This window comes from Bos indicus, chromosome X (assembly GCF_029378745.1).
Source record: "Bos indicus isolate NIAB-ARS_2022 breed Sahiwal x Tharparkar chromosome X, NIAB-ARS_B.indTharparkar_mat_pri_1.0, whole genome shotgun sequence".
Classification (NCBI taxonomy): Eukaryota; Metazoa; Chordata; class Mammalia; order Artiodactyla; family Bovidae; genus Bos; species Bos indicus.
In genome coordinates this window covers 126,857,501-126,878,067 of record NC_091789.1, presented here as the reverse complement: position 1 = coordinate 126,878,067, position 20,567 = coordinate 126,857,501, and the positions used below count along the sequence as shown (strand labels likewise).

Here is a 20,567-nt window from a genome sequence, read left to right as displayed (position 1 = left end):
TTGGCCCCCAAGCATCCGGGTAGGATCTAGGTGGCTGCAACAGCTGCGGGTCACCCTCACTATGATCTTGGATGCGGGACACTGAGGGAGGAGGGCACCTCGGTCTGAGGGGTTGGTAGCTGGTCAGTACAGGGAGGATGTCAGGGCTCAGGAGGAGCCAGGGTGAGGACCATCCTACCAGACACACGGACCAAACAGGACCCTCCCCTCTAGTCAGTGCTTCCTCCCGGCTAAACACGGGGAAGGGAGGCTGCGGTCTGTGTGGGGAGGTTAGAGCTTGTGTACGGAAGGGTGGGTCCTGGGACCTTTAGGTGGGAGGCTGAGCGCTCCCTTCTCTCCTTCTCCAGAGTCACAGGGAAGGTGGCAGCATCAGCTTCAGAGCAGAAGAGGGATTGGGGCAGGTGCTAGGGGGTCATTCCCCATTTTTCATCCTAACTCTGAATGTGAACTGAAAGGACATGCCTCCCCTGCGTGCCCCCACAGGCCCCCCTCTAACGCCCAGGCAGGGCTGTCTGGCTGCGCCCCAGGACTCACTCTCACTTCCTCCTCACAGGTCTCAGGGGACAGGCTGTCTAGGCGAACAGGAGACTTGTGGGTCCTAGAGCAGTGGACTCAAGGCCCCCCTACGAAGCGGACTTGGTTTAAACCAGGGACGACCCTCCCTGATGAAGGTGCTCACAACATTTCTTTGTCCTTCCTCAAGGCCACTCAAAGCCTACCTTCATAACTGCATGCTCGCCTGCCGTCCCTGACCTGTGTCATCATGCCTCGGAATCACAGAAACAAGCATCATGCCCGTGGGAAATGCCACCAGGTCGAGGGTGACACTCAGGAGGCCCAGGCCAGTGCTGCTGCAGCCCCAGGAGAGGAGTGCCCATCCTCCCCCTCTTCTGCCCCTCAGGGTTCTCCCCCAAGCTCCCCTGCTGCTGGCGATCACCAGGAGCTTCAGGGAGCCGTGGCCCCTAGCTCTCCTGTTGCAGAGGCTTCCTGGGCAGGATCTGAGGAAGGTGCCCAGGGCCCCGAGGAGGAAAGTGCAGATGCCGCCCGGGCAGCCCTGCTCGCTCGGAGCATTCGCAAAGATCCTCTGACGAGGAAGGCCAGCATGGTGATGGATTTCCTGCTGGAGAGGTACACCAAGAAGGAGCCCATCACACAGAACAGCATGCTGAGGTCATCAGCAGGAAGTACAAGCAGCACTTCCCTGAGATCCTGAGCAGAGCCTCTGAGCGAGTGGAGCTGGTGTTTGGCCTGGAGCTGAAGGAAGTCGACTCCAGCAGGAACATCTACACCATCGTCAACAAGTTCAGTCTCAGGGTTGAGGAAGGTTCAAGTGATGAGGAGGAGCTGCCCAAGTCTGGTCTCCTCATGGCGCTCCTGGGCATCATCTTCATGAAGGGTAACCGTGCCACCAAGGAGGAGATCTGGGATTTCCTCAGTGTGTTGGGGATCTATGCTGGGAAGAAGCACTCCATCTTTGGGGAGCCCAGAAAGCTCATCACCAAAGATCTGGTGCAGAAGGGGTACTTAAACTACCGCCAGGTGCCCAATAGTGATCCTCCGGGCTACAAGTTCCTGTGGGGCCCACGAGCTTATGCTGAGACCACTAAGATGAAGGTGTTGGAAGTTCTGGCCAAGATCCAGGATAAGGTCCCGAGTTCCTTCCCAGACCTCTATGACGAGGCTCTGAGAGATCAGGTGGAGAGAGCAGGGCTGAGAGGCACGGCCAGGCCTCCAATAATGGCTGAAGCCAGTGCCCCTACCAGGGCCAAGTCCTGCAGCTCCTCCTGCATCTAGGGAGGGGTCAGGGGACTTTGTTCCCTTTGTATTGGAAGACAACAGTCCACCTCTTAAATAGCGTGGGGTAGTAGGGGTGGGGGGAACAAAACCCATATGTTCTTCACAGTTTTAAGTTGTATGGGAGTTTAGGTGCAGGTTTAACAAAATATACATGTTTTCCTTTTATCCATATGAATAATATCTAGTCAAAAATAGATGATTTAGGTAGGGAAGTAGAGGTTTTTTCTATTTTTAAATGTCACTACTCTTCATAAGGTTTATTTTGCTTCAGAATCTAGGTTCATTAATGTCATGGATATAATGTTTACTGCTGTTGGGATTAAGACTAGGAGTTCATTATTTGTAAAGAAGTTGAAAAGACTTCAATATTTTCCTTATGGTCCAGAACAACGTAACATAACATTGGAATAGAATTTTACTTGGAAATGTGTAAGAATCCTAGAGATAAGTATTTGGGATCACAAACCTTTCAGATTAAATGCTGGTTTATTCTTTGTCTTCTTATCTGTCCTCTTTCCTTGTAAAAGTTAACAACATGGATTTAGATTTGTTTAGCTTATTCAAACTGTATGACATTTAAATCATAATAAAGGAGAGTCTTTGCTCATTATTTGCTTTTCTCCCAAATTAATTGACCATCTTCTGTTTAGAAGGCTGTCTTATAGTACTGGGTTGGTAAGAAAATGAAGCCCAAGCCACTGCCCATGGAATTTTGAGTCTAGCAGCAGGGACCATATAAGGAAGGTGGTGAGCTAACTCTAAGGAATAAACAAATCATAAATTTAAATGGGGGAGGTGTGGAAGAGGAGGTTCCAGATGCGAGTAATCAAGTCCAAGTTACCTGATTAAGGTGGCATTGGGTCTTGGGAAAAGTCTAGTTCCTCGGTGGGAGGTCACTTTCAGTCCAGATGCATGATGGGCTAGATGAAGCTGTGGGAGTGATGCCAGACACTCATATGAAGGTTCTCAGAGGTGAGGCTGTAAACCTGGAGTATATCTAAACCATGTATTCACCATTGTTTGGGGGTATCCGAAAACCATAGGGAATGGAAGGGGCCCTGTGCACTTGAGCCAGGGCAAGTGAACACTCAAAATACACATTGTGATCAAAAGCTGTCCAGAGAGTTTCTGAGAAATAGGGGTGATACCCATTGAAGCTAGATGCCAAGACATCACTGGACTGTCTCTCTTTTTCTGGGATGGGAGCACCAGAACTTGCTCTGGTAAACGGGCAGTTTAATTAGGTTATGTTTAGTGTAATTTGGCAAACTTTAAGGGAGGGCTCAATTTTTACTGTCAATGGGATTAAATCAGGGGTGGTTTGGACAAGCAAAAGCACCTGAGAGGAAAGTTGCTGGTCCTTGAGACAAATAAACTTGTCCTTGCATCCATGTGGAGAAGTTAACCCCAAACACCTATTAAAACAGGTGCTCAAATAGGGAAATACTGCTTAGTTTTACTTGCTTGGGAGCATTAGATTTGATGTGGATTTGATTATTGTTTGGACTTGCATATTCTCTAATATAGCCTGGAAATAAAATTTGTGATGGAAGTTTGTTACCAAGAAGCCTGAATCCTGATGTGGTCCCTGAAGGCACAGGTAGGAGTAGCCTCGTGTGGCATTCCCAGACTTTCCCTCTCTGGCATCACAGGGAGTGAGGACCTTAGTCTGAGAGAGCTCCCGTCCATAAACAGAGAAAGGAGCCCCACACTCTGCCAGGAGTCAAGCTTTGGACTTACGAAACCCCCTGATCTCAGAACTCTGAGGAAACCACACAGAACCCTGCCCTTCCTGGCATCCCTGGGATACCTGCTCATTGTTGACATGACATGCCCATTTCCTTCTATGAAGTCACAAGTGGGGTTGGGACATGGTCCAAGGGGTATAGACTAGGGCCAGCAGTGAGATTATTTCCAGGTTTTCCAGAAACCAACTGAATACCCTGAAGACGAAGGGAACCACATACACCATAACCATATGATTCTTCTCATCCTCTGCGCATCAGAAGACCAAGGATGGGTATGGACAGATGAGGAGAATCTTACTTTCTCCTAGGGGTCTCATGGAGATGCTTGCCCTACTATAAAAAAGTATAGTAGTAGATGGGGTGGACCTAAGGGGAAGGGAGGGTAGAATTTCAGGCCACAACAGAGGTCAAAGCAAGGACTGAGGGATCATCTACCAATGAAAGAAGTGATAATGAATCCTGCCCTGTTCCTTGTAGCCCTTGAAGAACCAGGGCAGAGCTATCAAGCTGAAGTTCCACCAACATTTATTTATATCAGGTGTGTAGGAAGTGAACCCCTTAGTATGAAGGTGCAGATACTATTCTAAGAAAGGGGTGGGGACACCAGGCCCTATGGGGCACCAAAGGAAGCACTCTTAATTCATGTTGAGGACTCCAGAGGCCAGAACAGAAAACTTCCCAATGAGCACTCAGTACTGGGTGATAACTACTGACTGGGGTGATAAGCTGAGGACCTCTTCACTTCTCAGAAATCCCAGGGAAATTTGTGATGACAAGTACAGGACAGCAGAGGGAATGGGTCTTATGACTGGCCACTAGTTGGGTGGTGGTCTTGAATGTGAAATAGCAGATGCCTCTGTGTAGGAGACTACCAGCCCCTTCTGTCATCCCAGTGTGCCTGAGGCAGGGATAGTAGGATGAAGCCTAAAGATCACTCTAATTTCCTTCAATGTGTTTCCCAACGGACAGCTGATTAGGAAAATAGGAGCCCTGGGGTTTTCAGAACAGTGCCCTCATGAAAACCACAAATGTAGCCTTCCTGATAACCAAGGTGGTATTTCCCTGCTGCAGCTGCACACTGAACCTTCGTCTTCGTGTGGACCCTTATCACCTGCCCTCCTACTCACACTTCTAATCATTGTTCCCCAGCACAGGCATCATGCCTCAGGGTCAGAATCATAAGCTCTGCATCCATGAGAAATGCCACCAGGCCCGATATGAGCCCCAGAGTCACAGGGGAGTTCAGCCCGCTGCAGTAATGGAAGAGCTTCCCTCTACCTCTTCTCTTTTAGAAGATAATTCACAGAGCTCATCGGCTACTGGGTCAAATAGCACTTCCCAGGGGTCTTTGGAAGCCCCATCTACTACCAGCACTTTTTCAACTACTTCTGACACAACATCTGACGAAGAAGATACCAGTGAAGATGAGGAAGATTCAGGTTCCTCCAATGCCTCAACTTCTACTGAGAACACCTACAGTGATACTCTGAACAGCATGAGAAGTTTGTTGGAATAGTTTCTTCTGTATAAGCATAAAATGAAGCAGCGCATCATGAAGGAAGACATGCTGAAGATTATCCACTCAAGATACCACGACTGATTTGCTGAGATTCTCAAGAGAGCCTCTGAACACATCAAGGCTCTCTTTGCAGTTGGCTTGAAGGAAGTTGATTCAACCATCCACTCCAATGACCTTGTCAGCAAACTGAACCTGCCCAACAATGGGACACTGTGTGATGGTTGGGGCTTACCTAAGACCGGTCTCTTGATGACAGTTCTGGGTGTGATCTTCGTGAGGGGCAACTGTGCCGCTGAGGAAGACAGCTGGAAATTCTTGTATATGATGTGAGTATATGCTGGGAGAAAACACTACATCTACGGAGAGCCCAGGAAGCTCATCACCAAAGACTTTGTGACGTTGAAGTACCTGGAGTACCGCCAGGTTGCCAACAGCAATTCTCCATGTTATGAGTTCCTGTGGGGCCCATGAGCCCATGCGGAAACCAGCAAAATGAAAGTCTTGGAGTTTTTGGCAAAAGTCAATGATACGGTCCCCAGTGCCTTCTCATCACAATATGAAGAAGCTTTGCGAGATGAGGAGGAGAGAGCTCGAGCCACAGTTCCAGCCAGGCCTGGCACCACTGTCACTTCCAGGCATGTTCCACGGCCACGTCCAGCAGCTTGTCCCTCCCCTACTGAACACCAAGACTTTAAAAAAATCATCCAGATAAGAAAATTTGACATCAAAATAGGGACTTTTGTTAAAATGGGAAGCAATCCCACAATAATACTGCTGGGACAATGGAATGAAAAAATGAAAAAAAATGTCAAAACATGATCAACTTTGATTGTTCTCCATCTTTTCTGTCTTCTGTTTTGCAAAATTAAATAATTTATACCTCAATATGCTTCTTGAAAAATGCAGGAGGTATTAAATCTTAACAAGTTAGACCTCTTACTGTCTTCATTTATTTTTTGAGCATCTGCTCTTTGAAAGGCTCTGTGCTAGTTCTGGTGAGGCTAAGATCAAGATCTAGCCTATGCCCAAACAACTTTAGAAACAAGGAGCTGCAATCACATAAGCAAGATCTTGAGATAGCCTTAAGAAATGACAGTAAAGTAAACAGACTATCCAGGAAGAAATCTCTACCTGGGCTAACATACTGATTTGTTAGGCTTTCCACAACAAAACCCCACAGAATTTGTGGCTGAAACAACAGAAATTTATTTTCTCAGAGTTCTAGAGGCTGCAAGTCCAAGATGAGGGCTGCTTTACACTGAGGCCTCTCCCCTTGGCTGCCAGGTGGCCACCCTCTTCACTTGGCATTCCTTTTGAATGCATATATCCCTGGTGCCTCCTTTTGTGTCTCAATTTCTTCTTATAGTCACATTGGCTTATGTCCATCCTAATGACCTCATTTAACTCAACCATCTCTTTAAAGACCTTATTTCTAACTACAGTTGCATTCTGAAGTACTCTGAGTTGTGGCTTCAATATGCATTTGTTGAGGGGACACAATTTGGCCCCTAACAGACAGAAATCTATGGTGTTTCTGCTCTTATCTCAATGCAGGGGATTCCAGTGCACAGACTGGTATTCTATGCCCATCGTCTCCAGGGAGTTTCTGAGATGTAAGGGTGAACTCCCTTGAGGTGTTTAGGGAAGGACATTCCTCCCTTTACCCCTTTTGAATTCTTGTGGTTAGACTACTAATAAACTTGACACAAGACAGGGTAACAGGAGAAAAAGACACAAATTGCAATTCACGTGCACAAGAAGTGTCATAGAAACAGGACCTAAGTAGTGGGCAAAGCAGGCAGCTTCTTTATTTTGTAGATAACAAAACAATTTGTGAGTAATCAACAGGACAAATCAACTTAGGTTTTAGGTACTCAACTAGTAAGGAATCTAAACAGAATCTGTACCCAGGGTAGTAAATGAAAGACTTAACAAGATTTGTGTATACAGGCTTCTCTGCTTGAACTGCCTATTTCTGGTTAGAAGGGTTTCCCTCTGCCTCCAGATGCAGGCAGTACATCCTTCATATGAGATGTATTTCCTGCTCTCAGGGAGGCAGAAATCGGGGGGTGGCGGCATGTCACTCCTCTGTTGGCTGTTTCTTAAGTAACTTGAATTCAAAATGATCAATACGCCACTGTGATATATTTGGGGGCAGAGTGCCCTAAGCCTTGACAGGTCCCTCCTCCGAAACTTGCCTGCAAGTCTCACATGGTAAAAGCTGATCTGGTCACTGTGGAGAGAGAGAATGGATTAGTGGAGTCCTCCATTTCATGGAAGCAGTTGCATCATTCTGAGAACAGGTCAGTTCATTTAAAGAGCGGTATCTCATTTCAATAGGTTGTGATGCAGGTGGGCTCCCAAAGCTAGGTCTCGGATGCAAGTGGTATCAGGTAGTTATTAATAAGAGGCATTTCTATGGAAACAAAAGAAAAGCAGACACTTATCATTGGAGCTGGTTATAAACCAGTTTCTGAGCTGAGGGGGTAGTCAGTCTAGTTTTCTAGGTGTCAGGATCGAAGCAACTATTGCCGTTTGAAATGTCTCTATCACAGTTAGCAATATCTCTGGGTGATCAGGTTAACTTTCTGAGTGGCTCATACAGCAACAGGCATGAAGTCTATTTGAACATAAGGTGTTGTGAAAATTTCTCTGATCTTTGCATCAAGTCATGTAGCTTCACGTTGCAGGACTTTAGGAAAATGGCAATGTTAGTTTTCAGTGATTCAAGTCAAAAGAATGGGAGAGTGAGCGGATCAAGATGGCAGAGGTGTATCACTTGGAGCTTACCGTCTCCCTCACAGACACATCAAAAGGATGGGAGAAATCGGGAATTTTAGTAAGAAAGTTGCAGCTAGATACGGGTGGACACTAGAAAAATTCGGGATCCAACCCAGTTTGCAAGTAAATAATAAAACTTCAAGGAAACGTAATACCACTAGGACCTAATACCCACACATGTGTAGTACACTTTCTATTGAACCAATTTTTTCTGTCTATCATGTCCCTCATTTCTACCGAAGACAGGAAAACTAAGACCTAATTTGTTTGCAAAGGAAGTCTAAATTCAATAAACTCAGCCTGATTATTTATCTAACTACAGCAAGAATAACAATTTGCCAATCAGATCAGATCAGATCAGATTAGTCGCTCAGTCATGTCTGACTCTTTGCGACCCCATGAATCGCAGCACGCCAGGCCTCCCTGTCCATCACCAACTCTCGGAGTTCACTCAGACTCACATCCATCGAGTCAGTGATGCCATCCAGCCATCTCATCCTCTGTCATCCCCTTCTCCTCTTGCCCCCAATCCCTCCCAGCATCAGAGTCTTTTCCAATGAGTCAACTCTTCGCATGAGGTGGCCAAAGTACTGGAGTTTCAGCTTTAGCATCATTCCTTCCTAAGAAATTCCAGAGCTGATCTCCTTCAGAATGGACTGGTTGGATCTCCTTGCAGTCCAAGGGACTCTCAAGAGTCTTCTCCAACACCACAGTTCAAAGGCATCAATTCTTCGGCACTCAGCCTTCTTCACAGTCCAACTCTCACATCCATACATGACCACAGGAAAAACCATAGCCTTGACTAGACGAATTTGCCAATAGGCGCTTTTAAATCTGCTTTGCTGGAATGGTTCATAAGGAGTCTCCAGAAGGAAATTTTAATAGCCTCTTGAGGCTATGAAGCCACAGCAAAGACTTGTTGTCAAACCTAGAGATCTGGATGAATGCCTCTCTTCCTGAAGTCCCCAAAACATCTTAAAGTTCCTGTGTCTGCCAGAAGTGATCTTCCTTACTCACCTGGTAAGGCTGATGGGAATTCTGTCAGCAAGGTCCCAGGCTGTTTTTCCAACGGGTTTTTATGGCTCCCTATGTTTAACTTTAGTTTACTCAAGTTATCTGGTCATATCCAAGTCTACCTGTGTCTGTCAGATATGACATTCCAGTCAAAGTCTCGGTAGTGTAATCAATGTTTCCACTTTTGTCCCCCTATAAGAACAGATTCTCATTGAACTTTTGAAAAATAACAATTTTCCTAAGAAAATAAGAACACTGAGAGTTTCTAATTTCTGGAGTGATAGGTAGGGAGAGAAGAATTAATGTTTCAATTCTAATGACAAGGTACAATTTATCAAATTGCTATGTTAAAAAATTTCCTTATATCTAGAAAATGAAAGATTTTTAAAAGACAGTAATCTTTCAAAAATTCATGAAAATTATCATCATATTTGTAATTCATTAAGCCCCATGTTCCTAATTCTTATGTTGCCAGAGGTCAGTTTTTTTATTGTTTCTGTCAATCCTCCCTCAAGTTTGTGGCTCATAGGGACAATGATAATTTCAAGAAGCCCTCAAGGTTTTGGTTAAAGCTCATATAATTTGCCCAGGGAAATGTGTGCCTGGATCACACTTGATAAACCAAGCAGAGAACATATTTTCTTACATTTTCTTTGCCACCGTAAGGGAATCAGCCTTGCAGCAAGGAAAGGCTTCAACTCATCCAGAAAATATAGGAATGACAAGAATGTTTTGATGACTCATCTGTTCTGTTCAGTCTGTCAGTCGTGTCTGACTCTTTGCAACCTCATGGACTGCAGCATGCCAGGCTTCCCTGTGCATCATCTATTCCCAGAGCTTGCTGAAACTCATGTCCATTGAGTAGGTGATGCCAGCCATTTCATCCTCTGCAGTCCCCTTCTCTTCCTGCCTTCAGTCTTTCCCAGCATCGGGATCTTTTCCAATGAGTCTGTTCTTCACATCAGGTCGCCAAAATACTGGAGCTTGAGCTTCAGCATCAGTCCTTCCAATGAATATTCAGGAGTGATATGCTTTAGAATTGACTGGTTAGATCTCCTTGCAGTCCAAGGGGACTCTAATGAATTTTGCCCAGGAGGAACAAGATGGCAAGAAGAGTTGGTGGACGTTCTAGAAAACATCTTTCTCCATGGATACATCAGGAATACACCTTCAGACACAGAAGTGCATGCAGAATACCAGCTGAGAGTGGACAGGAGTACATGACCAGCAGAAAAGAATGTATAGACCCACGCAAAATTCAAGGTCAAGCCCTGAGCCTTTAGAGTGAGTCCACTGGCTCCAAGATCCTAGACTACCAGAGAACTAACCCTAGGATATCAAATACTGAGAACTGACACAAAGTAAACCACAGGAATACAAGACCCAGCATCACCAAACCACTGATAGCACCCTCTGCAGGACGCCTCATCTAAAGCACAAAGAAAACAAAAATAGAAACCCGATTATCAGCAGACAGAAATACCACCTTAGTCAACATTGCCCATCAGAGGAAAAAGCAAACAAACAAACAAAAACACAGCACAAATCTCATTCTATAAGAAGCTTACACAAACCACTGGACCAACATTAGAGGGCATAAACAAAAAGGAAGAAAGAATTCAAACTTGAAGCCTGGGAAAAGGAGACCTCAAAAACGATAACTAAAATAATAATAATAATGAAAAAGGAAAAGAAATACTACACAAATGAAGGAACAAACCAGAAACACAGAAGTCCAAATCAATGAAGAGGAAACAGGCAAACTACCTGAAAACGAATTCACTGCTAAAGGGAAGGCAGTGATACTGATACATTCGAAACTGTCTGGCAAATTCTTTTCAGCTAAATATAGTCTTATCATATGATATAGCAAATGAACGTTAAGGTATTTACTCAAAAGAGCCAAAACCTTAAGCCCATTAAAAACCTTCAACCAAATTTTAATAGCAGAATAAATCATAGCTGCCAAAAACCGAAATCACCAAAGATGACCTTCAGGACACGAGTGGGTAAACAAACTATGGTAAGCTACATGGAATGCTATTCAGTCCTGGAAGAAAACATTTCAAACCATAACACCTTATAGAGAAAATTCAATGTATATTGATTAGCAGAAGGAGCCAGTACAAAAAGCCTACATACTGTATGATTCCATCAATGTTACAGTCTGGAAAATGCAAATCTTTAGAAAGAGTAAAACATTCAGTAGTCATCAGGGATTCCAAGTGAGGTTTTGAGGGATGAACAGATGGAAAATGGGAGATCCATAGGGCATTCACATTCCTGTGCACGACACCGTGTTGGCTGAATTGATACTATCATGCATCTGTAAAAACACTAAAGAACTGTAAAACACAAAAAGTGAAATGTATTGTAAACAATGGACAATAGTTAATAATAACATATTGACATTAGTTGATCAACTGTAAAAAAGAACTTGTATCCATTGAACCAATACAAGATGTTAATAATAGAAGATACCAAGTGGAGGAAGAGAGTGGCTGTATGGGACCTCTCTATTCTATCTGCTGAATTTTCTCCAATCCCAAATCTGTTCTTTTAAAAAAGAAATACAGAGGGGCAACAAACTCATAACCACATGAAAAGAGGAGCTACATTGCTCATCATGAGAGAAATGCACATCAAAATTACAATGAGGTGTCACCTCATACAGGTCAGAATGGCCATCATCAAAAATTGTACAAGCAGTAAATGCTGGGGAGAGTTTAGAGAAAAGGTGGGAATGGAAATTGATATAGCCACTATGGAGAATACTGAGGAGATTCCTTTAAAACTATAATTAAAACTACATATGACCCAGCAATAGAAATACTGGGCATATACACTGAGAAAGAATAATTGAAAAGACACCTATATCCAGTGTTCATTGCAGCACTGCTTACAATAGACAGGACGTGGAAGCAAAGCAGACTTCAACTGACAGATGACTGGATAACGAAGTTGTGGTAGCCACATACAATGGAATATTAGCCATAAAAAGGAACTAATTTAAGTCACTTGTAGTGAGGTGGATGCACCTAGAGCCCGTTATACAGAGTGAAGTAAGTTAGAAACAGAAAAGTAACATACATTAACGCATATACATGGAAAGTAGGAATGGTACTCACGAACTTATTTGAAGGGCAGGAATAGTGAAAAAGATGTGGAGAATTGACTTGTGGACACAGCAAGGGAAGGCGTGTGTAGGACGAATTGAGAGTGTGCCACTGACAAATATCGAGTCCCATGTGTACAAAAGATAGCTGGTGGGAAATTGCTATATAGTACAGGGAGCTCAGCCTGGTGCTGTGTGACAGCCTAGAGGGGTGAGATGAGGGGGTGGGAGGAAGTCTCATTAGGCCGGAAGAATATGTATACGTACCGCTGATTCATCCTGTTGTATAGCAGAAACAACACAACATTATACAGCAAGTATCTGTCGATTAAAACAGCTTTTTAAAAGTCTGCTAATTTAAAAACTAGAAAAAAATATGCATAAGAACACATAGTCAGTACAGAGTTACATGCTCCAATGCAAAATTAATAAAAGTGCAATAATGAAAAACAAAATATCACAGTAAGAATTTGATCCTTGAATTAAAATTCTTAGGAAACAGGCTCAGAAAACATTGCCACATATAACTAACTTCAGAAATCTGGCATAAAATGATCAACACAGCAAAATCAAGAGACTGTTCTGGAAGAATCGACAATACTCAAACCATGTAATAGAAAACACACCATAAATGAAAGCAACAATATGAAAAATGTAGTGACAAAGAAACCTTAGAAAATATATGCAGTCTATACGAAGGCAACAAGAATTTCCTGAGCGCCTTAGGAAAAAGAAATCTCAAACAGAACAGTATGTTATGTGTATTTCTGAGGTCATATTGTAAGACTGTCGATTTTCCTTAAATCCTTTACAGATATAGTACCACATCCAGAGTAGCTGAGACCACAGTCACACGTGGGCGGCTGTTTCCTGTACCCAGAACAAACCATGGAAAACTTACACAAGGAATAAAGACAACTACTAACAAAAGCAAGAACACAAAACTAAATATTCCCTGAGGAACAATGTCTCCATTGAACTTGACCCTGTGAGTACCCAGGTGGGGGAGTACTCTGAGGCTGACACAGGTGTGCAGGTCACAAAGGAAACAGACAACAGGATCAGCTGGAAAAGGCTTGAAACTGGAGTGGTTGATTCTTCCACTGGGCCGTGGGACTATTAATCTCTACTGGTTCGCTGGAGAACCTGAGACAGCATCTCAGAGCCCCATGCCAGGAACATGGGGCACCAAACTTTGGGATGGACATGGCAGTATGGCCCAGAGGTCATGCAATAACCAGCACAAACTTTGATAGTGGATGACAACTGGCCCTTGTAAATGATGAGCTTAAGAGACTGTCACACATGGACTAAAAGAGAAAAGCTTGTATCACAATAATTGTACAAAAAGACCAAAATTCATCTCAGAACTTTCAAGCAATGCACCTGCAGTCAACTAAGAGCCCACAGTGAGAACTGTCAGGCTAAGGAGCCCCTTCACTTTCTCTGCTGGGATTGTGTGGAGCATGGTTGGGGACAGGGGTGGTTTTATACCAGAAAGGGAAGGGTTTCCAGGCTCCACCTGCAGTCAATATGAAGATCCTGAGTGAGATGTGAGGGGTTCCACACCACAGAAGGCATTCACCCATCCTTCCCTCTTGCTTATCTTACCTGCAGCAACCAGTTCCAGGAAGCCTTAGGCAGAAGTGTCCAGATGAGATGCCGGTGCACTTCTCACCAGGCATCTGTGGATTTGACATCTTCCAGGTGAGGTCTTGCCCTCAGGTCAGCAGACGGAATGTAATGCAGCATTACGGTCGGAGGAAGGCAGAGATAGAGGACAGAGAGGATCACTCAGCACAAAAGGAGCCCCAGAGTGCCCTCACTGTCTGTCTCAGCAGGTCCAGGAAGGCTTTCAGGCTCGGGCTCCCAAATTCTTCCTGCTTGGTTTACTGAGAGAAGTGAGAGGTAAGGAGTGAGGCCAGTTGACTGAGATCAGCAGGTACATCCCAGGACCCACTATGAGTCGAAGGTCCCATATCCCCCCACTTGCTGGAAACCCCCCACAACGCCGCCCACCCAGGCCCCGCCCCTGCCATCCTGCTGGAGCCCAGATGTGCATGATAGGAAGTGACGGCTCCCTATCCATGCCGGGGTGCAATGCCATCTTTGAGAGGGCTGCTATCATTGAGACCTGCTGTAGCTGTGACCAGAGGGAGGAGTCCGAGGTCCCATCAGGGGTCCAAGTTGGAGTTTACATGTGTTACCAGTGCACTGGATAGTTACAAAGATATGCCCTGTCACTCCCAACACCTTTTCCATCCGAAAAGAGGGGACTTCCCAGCCCCCCGGCAACCCCACACCTGCTCTACGCCAGGAAGCTCGTACCTGGCTCTTAGGTCCAATGTCCATCGGTTACGCACATGGGATCTCAGGACATAACCTGGGTCCACAGGTGGTAGATCTGGGTGCCGGGTTGCTGGACCCTGGTTCTGTTCAGTAGAGGAAAGTCCGGGATTCTGCGGCATGAAAGAGGGACCCGTGGGGGACTGAGTGTCTCCACACCCACGATTGGCGGCCACGCCTAACCCCTTACCCACCGTGACTTGGCCAGAAAGCAACCGGTCAGCATCTGGGAAGTTCTGAAGGTTGAGGGGCTCCCTGACTGCGATTACTGACACGAAACACTCGGGGAAGAGGGGACCTCGTTCCAAAGGGCTGGCAGCAGGTCAGCAGAGGGAGGATGTCAGGGCTTGGGGGGATTCAGGGTAATGACCATTCTCCGCATCACACGGCCAACTGAGGACCCTCCCCTGCGGCCAGCACTTCCTCCCAGCCAAACACGGGGATGGGGGCAGTGGTCTGTCAGGGGAGGTTGCAGCTTGGTTGTGAAAAGGCAGCCTCGAGATAGCAGAAGGGGGGGTCCCAGCTTCCTTCATCCGAGTTCTGAACATTCCCTCCTCTCATCGTCTGGAGTGACAGGGAAGGTGGCAATGTCAACTTCAAAGCAAGAGAGGGAACAGGTTGGATGGGTTTGGGGGCAGGGGGATATGAGGGAGACTTGCCCCGGTTTTCATCATGACTCTGAAATGTGAACTGAAAGGACCTGCCTCCCCTGCCAGCCCCCACAGGCTTTCCTCTAAAGCCCAGGCAGGTCTGTCTGACTGTGCCCCAGCGATCACTCTCACTTCCTACTCAGTCGTCTCAAGGGAGGGGCTCACCAGGAGAACACAAGACTTGTGGGTCCTAGAGCACTGGCCTCAGGGACCCCGCAGAGGCGGCTTTGGTTCAAGCCAGGGAGGAATCTCCTCACTGCAGTTGCTCACAACATCTTCTTGTCCTTCCTCTAGGTGCCCTCCTTGCCTGCCCCCCTGCCCGCATGCGCCTGTGATCCATAACCTGTGTCACCATGCCTCAGAGGCACAAGAAGAAGTACCATGCCCGTGTGAAATGCCACCAGGTCCAGGGGGACACTCAGTGTCCCCAGGAGGCCCAGACCAGTGCTGCTGCAGCCCCCAAAGAGAAGTGCCCCTCCTCTCCCTCGTCTGTCCCTCAGGGTTCTCCTCCGAGCTCCCCTGCTACTGGAGATCACCAGGAGTTTCAGGAAGCCATGGCCCCTAGCTCTCCTGATGCAGGGCCTTCCTGTGCAGGATCTGATGAAGGTGCCCAGGGCCCAGAGGAGGAAAATGCAGGTGCGTCCCAGGCAGCCCCTGCCACTCAGAGTCCTTGCATAGGTCCTCTGACCAAGAAGGCCAGCATGCTGGTGGAGTTCCTCCTGGAGAAGTACACCAAGAAGGAGCCCATCTCGCAGCACACCCTGCTGAAGGTCGTTGGCACCAAGTATAGGCAGCACATCCCTGAGATCCTCAGGAGAGCCTCTAAGCACATGGAGCTGGTATTTGGCCTGGAGCTGACGGAAGTCGACCGTAGCAGGAACATCAACGCCCTCATCAACAACCTCAACCTCGGGGGCGATGAAGGTCTGAGTGATGAATGGGGTCTGCCCAAGTCTGGTTTCTTCTTGGTGCCCCTGGGTACTATCTTCATGAAGGGTAACCATGCCACCAGGGAGGAGGTCTGGGAATTCCTCAGTGTGTTGGGGGTCTATACTGGGAGGAGGCACTGGATCTTTGGGGAACCCAGAAGGCTCATCACCAAAGATCTGGTGCAGAAGAAGTACCTGAAGTACCGACAGGTGCCCAGTGGCGATGCTCCACACTACGAGTTCCTGTGTGGCCCGAAAGCTTGTTTGAAACCAATAAGATGGAGGTGTTGGAGGTATTGGCGAAGATCCATGATACCGTCCGGACTTCCTTCCCAGACCTCTATGACGAGGCTCTGAGAGATCAGGCAGAGAGAGCAGGGCTGAGAGGCGCGGCCAGGGCTCCAACAATGCCTGAAGCCAGTGCCCCTTCCAGGGCCAAGTCCTACAGCTCCTCCCACATCTAGGGAGGGAGGCCAAGACACTTTCTTCCCTTTTGTTTTGAAACAGAGCTGTCAAGATCCTAAATATTAGAGAGTAGTAGGGTGGAGGGAACAAAACTTGTATGTTCTTTACTGTTTTATATAGTAAGGGAGTTTAAGTGCAACTCATTTTTAAAAATATATATCATTTTTGCTTTATCCATAGGAAAAGTATCTAGTGAAAATTGATTAGATTAAGGAGATGAGGGAGGAGTTCAGTATTTTCAAATGTTAATTACTTTTCATAAGTTTTCTTGTGCTTCAGAATACAAATGTATTAATCATATAAATCACATTGTTTGCAGATTTAAAGTTTTGAAAGCCACAGGTTGGGTATATGTAAAACACATTGAACGTATTGAATATGTTGTTCACCATCTAAACAAGGTAAGATGACACTGGAACAGAATTTTCTCAAAGAGTAGTCAAGCTCCTAGATAGTGCAGGTTAGTAGGGGTCGAGCAAACCAAGTTTAGATCTCTGTTTTCTCCTGATTTAAACTAGTAACTTCTGCATATTATCTATTTCATTTTTATCAAATATTTTTACTTCTACCAGATTTCTTTTCTTCAGAATACTGATTTGGTAATGATATTCCAGTTTTATTTATTGCTGTTTTAGGATTTTAAAGTTACAGTTTTCGTAGTTGTAAAAGAAACCTGACATGGCTCTTGAGAAATTTGTATGCAGGTCAGGAAGCAAGAGTTAGAACTGGACATGGAACAACAGACTGGTTCCAAATAGGAAAAGGAGTACGTGAAAGCTGTATGTGGTCACCCTGCTTATTTACTTATTAACTTATATGCAGAGTACATCATGAGACAGGCTGGGCTGGAGAAGCACAAGCTGGATCAAGATTGCTGGGAGAAATATCAATAACCTCATATATGCAGATGACACCACCCTGATGGCAGAAAGTGAAGAGGAACTAAAAAGCCTCTTGATGAAGGTGAAAGTGGAGAGTGAATAAGTTGGCTTAAAACTCAACATTCAGAAAATGAAGACCATGGCATCCGGTCCCATCACTTCATGGGAAATAGATGGGGAAACAGTGGAAACAGTGGCAGACTTTATTTTTCTGGCCTCCAAAATCACTGCAGATGGTGACTGCAGCCATGAATTAAAAGACGCTTACTCTTTGGAAGAAAAGTTATGACCAACCTAGATAGCATATTTAAAAGCAGAGACATTACTTTGCCAACAAAGGTCCATCTAGTCAAGGCTATGGTTTTTCCAGTGGTCATGTATGGATGTGAAAGTTGGACTGTGGGGAAAGCTGAGCACCGAAGAATTGATGCTTTTGAACTGTGGTGTTGGAGAAGACTCTTGAGAGTCCCTTGGACTGCATGGAGATCCAACCAGTCCATTCTGAAGGAGATCAGCCCTGGGATTCCTTTGGAAGGCATGATGCTAAAGCTGAAACTCCAGTACTTTGGCCACCTCATGCGAAGAGTTGACTCCTTGGAAAAGACTCTGATACTGGGAGGGATTGGGGACAGGAGGAAAAGGGATGACAGAGGATGAGATGGCTGGATGGCATCACTGACTCGATGGACATGAGTCTGGGTGAACTCCGGGAGTTGATGATGGACAGGGAGGCCTGGCGTGCTGCGATTCATGGGGTCTCAAAGAGTTGGACACGACTGAGCGACTGAACTGAACTGAAATGAACTGAAAAGAAATTCATGAACCATCTGTATTGTCTTTATGATCTGGAAGTAGGTAATATGTCACTGAAAGAGAGATTTTCATGGTAATTTGAAACACGACTACAGAAAATATTGAGAAACCAAAAAGCAATTAAGCAAATATAAAGGAAAAAGCTGTTAATTTGTAGTTTGCCTTATTTCCTCTAACCATTTTTTTTGGTAAAAATAAAATATACTTTGCCTTAATTTAGCTCATTTAAGAGTATTTATTTCTTTTGTCCCAGTGCACTGGATAGTCTCTGCTATCTACTGGATAAAAATAAGCTTAGACAGGAAGGGGGTATTTTGGATGTTCATAATAATCGTAACTTCCATTAAATTAAAGACCATTGTTTCTTAATCAGTATGACTCTGCTTTATATGTAGTACATGCATTTCAGCATTCATGCAGGATAGGATTTAGCAGACTCCATTTATAGATGGATAACTTGCAATTGTCTCAAGTTCACAAGACTGATAAAGTGACCTTCATCAGACAAGTCCCCTGATGTGCACTAGTCCAGAGTCCTTCCCTTTCTTTGCAAGAGCAAGCACTGAGGAAATCTCTTTTCAGCAGTGACATATTTGGTACCATAACTAGGATTGTTGCCACGGTGAACTCCAGTGGTCTTGCCCAAACTGCTGGCTTGGAGACCCCTGACTTTTGCTCTATCTCTCCCATGAAAATTTGCTTGCTGTCACTCTCTGCTTTGTTCTCTTTCCATTACCCACAGGGCAAGATCTGGGTCAGCTCACTGTGTCATGGCTCCCTTCAATTAAGAGCTGCAAGGAGTACACCTAGGCTGTGCATATCCAAAGAACACTTGGGTGGCAGGTGACAGTCTTAGGCCTGGAAGACACAGAATTTCCAATGGTGAAGGTGCCTACTGAGGCCAAGACTTTTCTCCTCTCAGTCTTTGTCATTTTCTCTATGGCTCTACCCATTTTGAGGTGGGAAGTTAAACCGAGAAGACTGCATGATATTCAAATTAAGACCGGATAAATAATCAGGGACTTGATTGGGTGAGTTTCTTCTCTGTAAGTCCTCCAGCCCAATTTCCTCCCTACTGCTGCTAAGTCGCTTCAGTCGTGTCCGACTCTGTGCGACCCCATAGACGGCAGCCCACCAGGCTCCCCCGTCCCTGGGATTCTCCAGGCAAGAACACTGGAGTGGGTTGCCATTTCCTTCTCTAATGCATTAAAGCAAAAAGTGAAAGTGAAGTCGCTTTATATAAATAAACATCTAAATAACACATGGGCCAAAGATATCACACACACACAAAAAAACCCTACAATTAATAACTTAAGCTTCTATACTAGTAAACTTGTGAAAGAAAAGAAAAAGTAGCGGAAGAATAAATCAAAGCAGAAACCAGTGACACTGAAAAAAGGAAGGCAATGCAGAATAAAACAAAACCCAAAGAAGTTTCTTTAAAGATACAAAGTAAAAAGAAGATACAATTATCCCCACGCTAAAGAACAAAGAGAGAAAACACAAATTAAATTACTAATAGTAGAGATGAAGGAAGGGCCATTACTACTGATTCCATGGACATTAAAAGGATAATGAGTGAATATTATAAACAACTCTGTGCCTACAAAAAGGAAAAGTTCCATTGAGAAACTGCTTGAAGGTATAACTTAGCCCCACTTTCACAAAGAAAAATAGATTCTCTGAATTGGTCTGTATCTATTAAAGAAATTTAATCTATAACTAATAAGCTTCCAGTAAAGACAGTAACAGACCCAGATGTTTCCACTGATGAATTCTAACAAAAATTTAAGGAAGAAATAACAATTCTCTACAATCTCTCCCAAAAAATATGAGCAAAAGGAATACCTCCTAATTCCTTTTCTGTGAGATGAGTATTACACTTGAATATCAAAATCAGATGAAGAAACTAAGAGAAAAAAATTTAACACAATGCCTCTCATGAACATAGAAGCAAAATCCCCAACAAAATATAAGGAAAGAAACCTAACAATCCATAGAAGTAATTACATACTATATCTAAGTAGGATGCATTTCAGATGTGCAACATTTGAAAATCAGTAATAATAAATCATAATAACAATAGTTTAAAGAAGATAATCACAAGGTGAGATCAACAGATGAAGGAAAAAAATCATCTGATAAAATCCAACACCCACATTCATCATAAAAATTCTCAGCAAACTAGATACAGACAGGCATTTCCTCAGCTTCATATGCTGCTAAGTCGCTTCAGTCTTATCCGACTCTGTGCGACCCCATGGACGGCAGCCCACCAGGCCCCGCCAACCCTGGGGTTCTCCAGGCAAGAACACTGGAGTGAGTTGCCATTTCCTCCTCCAATGCATGAAAGTTAAAAGTGAAAGTGAAGTCGCTCAGTCGTGTCTGACTCTTAACGACCCCATGGACTGCAGCCTACCAGGCTCCTCTGTCCATGGGATTTTCCAAACAAGAGTACTGGAGTAGGGTGCCATTGCCTTCTCTCAAGCTTCATATACAACATCTGAAA

The 20,567-nt window shown here is 44.9% G+C and overlaps 1 long non-coding RNA gene and 2 pseudogenes across 1 annotated transcript; 2 read left to right on the top strand and 1 right to left on the bottom strand.

The window, feature by feature from the left end:
• Nucleotides 1–763: 763 nt before the first annotated feature.
• Nucleotides 764–1,794, top strand: LOC109554919 (melanoma-associated antigen B17-like; annotated as a pseudogene).
• A 2,910-nt stretch (nt 1,795–4,704) lies between these two features.
• LOC109554918 (melanoma-associated antigen B5-like) lies at nt 4,705–5,744 on the top strand (annotated as a pseudogene).
• Nucleotides 5,745–13,434: 7,690 nt separating this feature from the next.
• Nucleotides 13,435–16,299, bottom strand: LOC109555046 (uncharacterized). The gene is made up of 3 exons (XR_011565321.1): nt 16,095–16,299; nt 14,303–14,433; nt 13,435–13,866 (listed from the first exon to the last, which is right to left on the bottom strand). It is a non-coding gene; the product is annotated as an uncharacterized lncRNA (long non-coding RNA).
• Nucleotides 16,300–20,567: the final 4,268 nt, after the last annotated feature.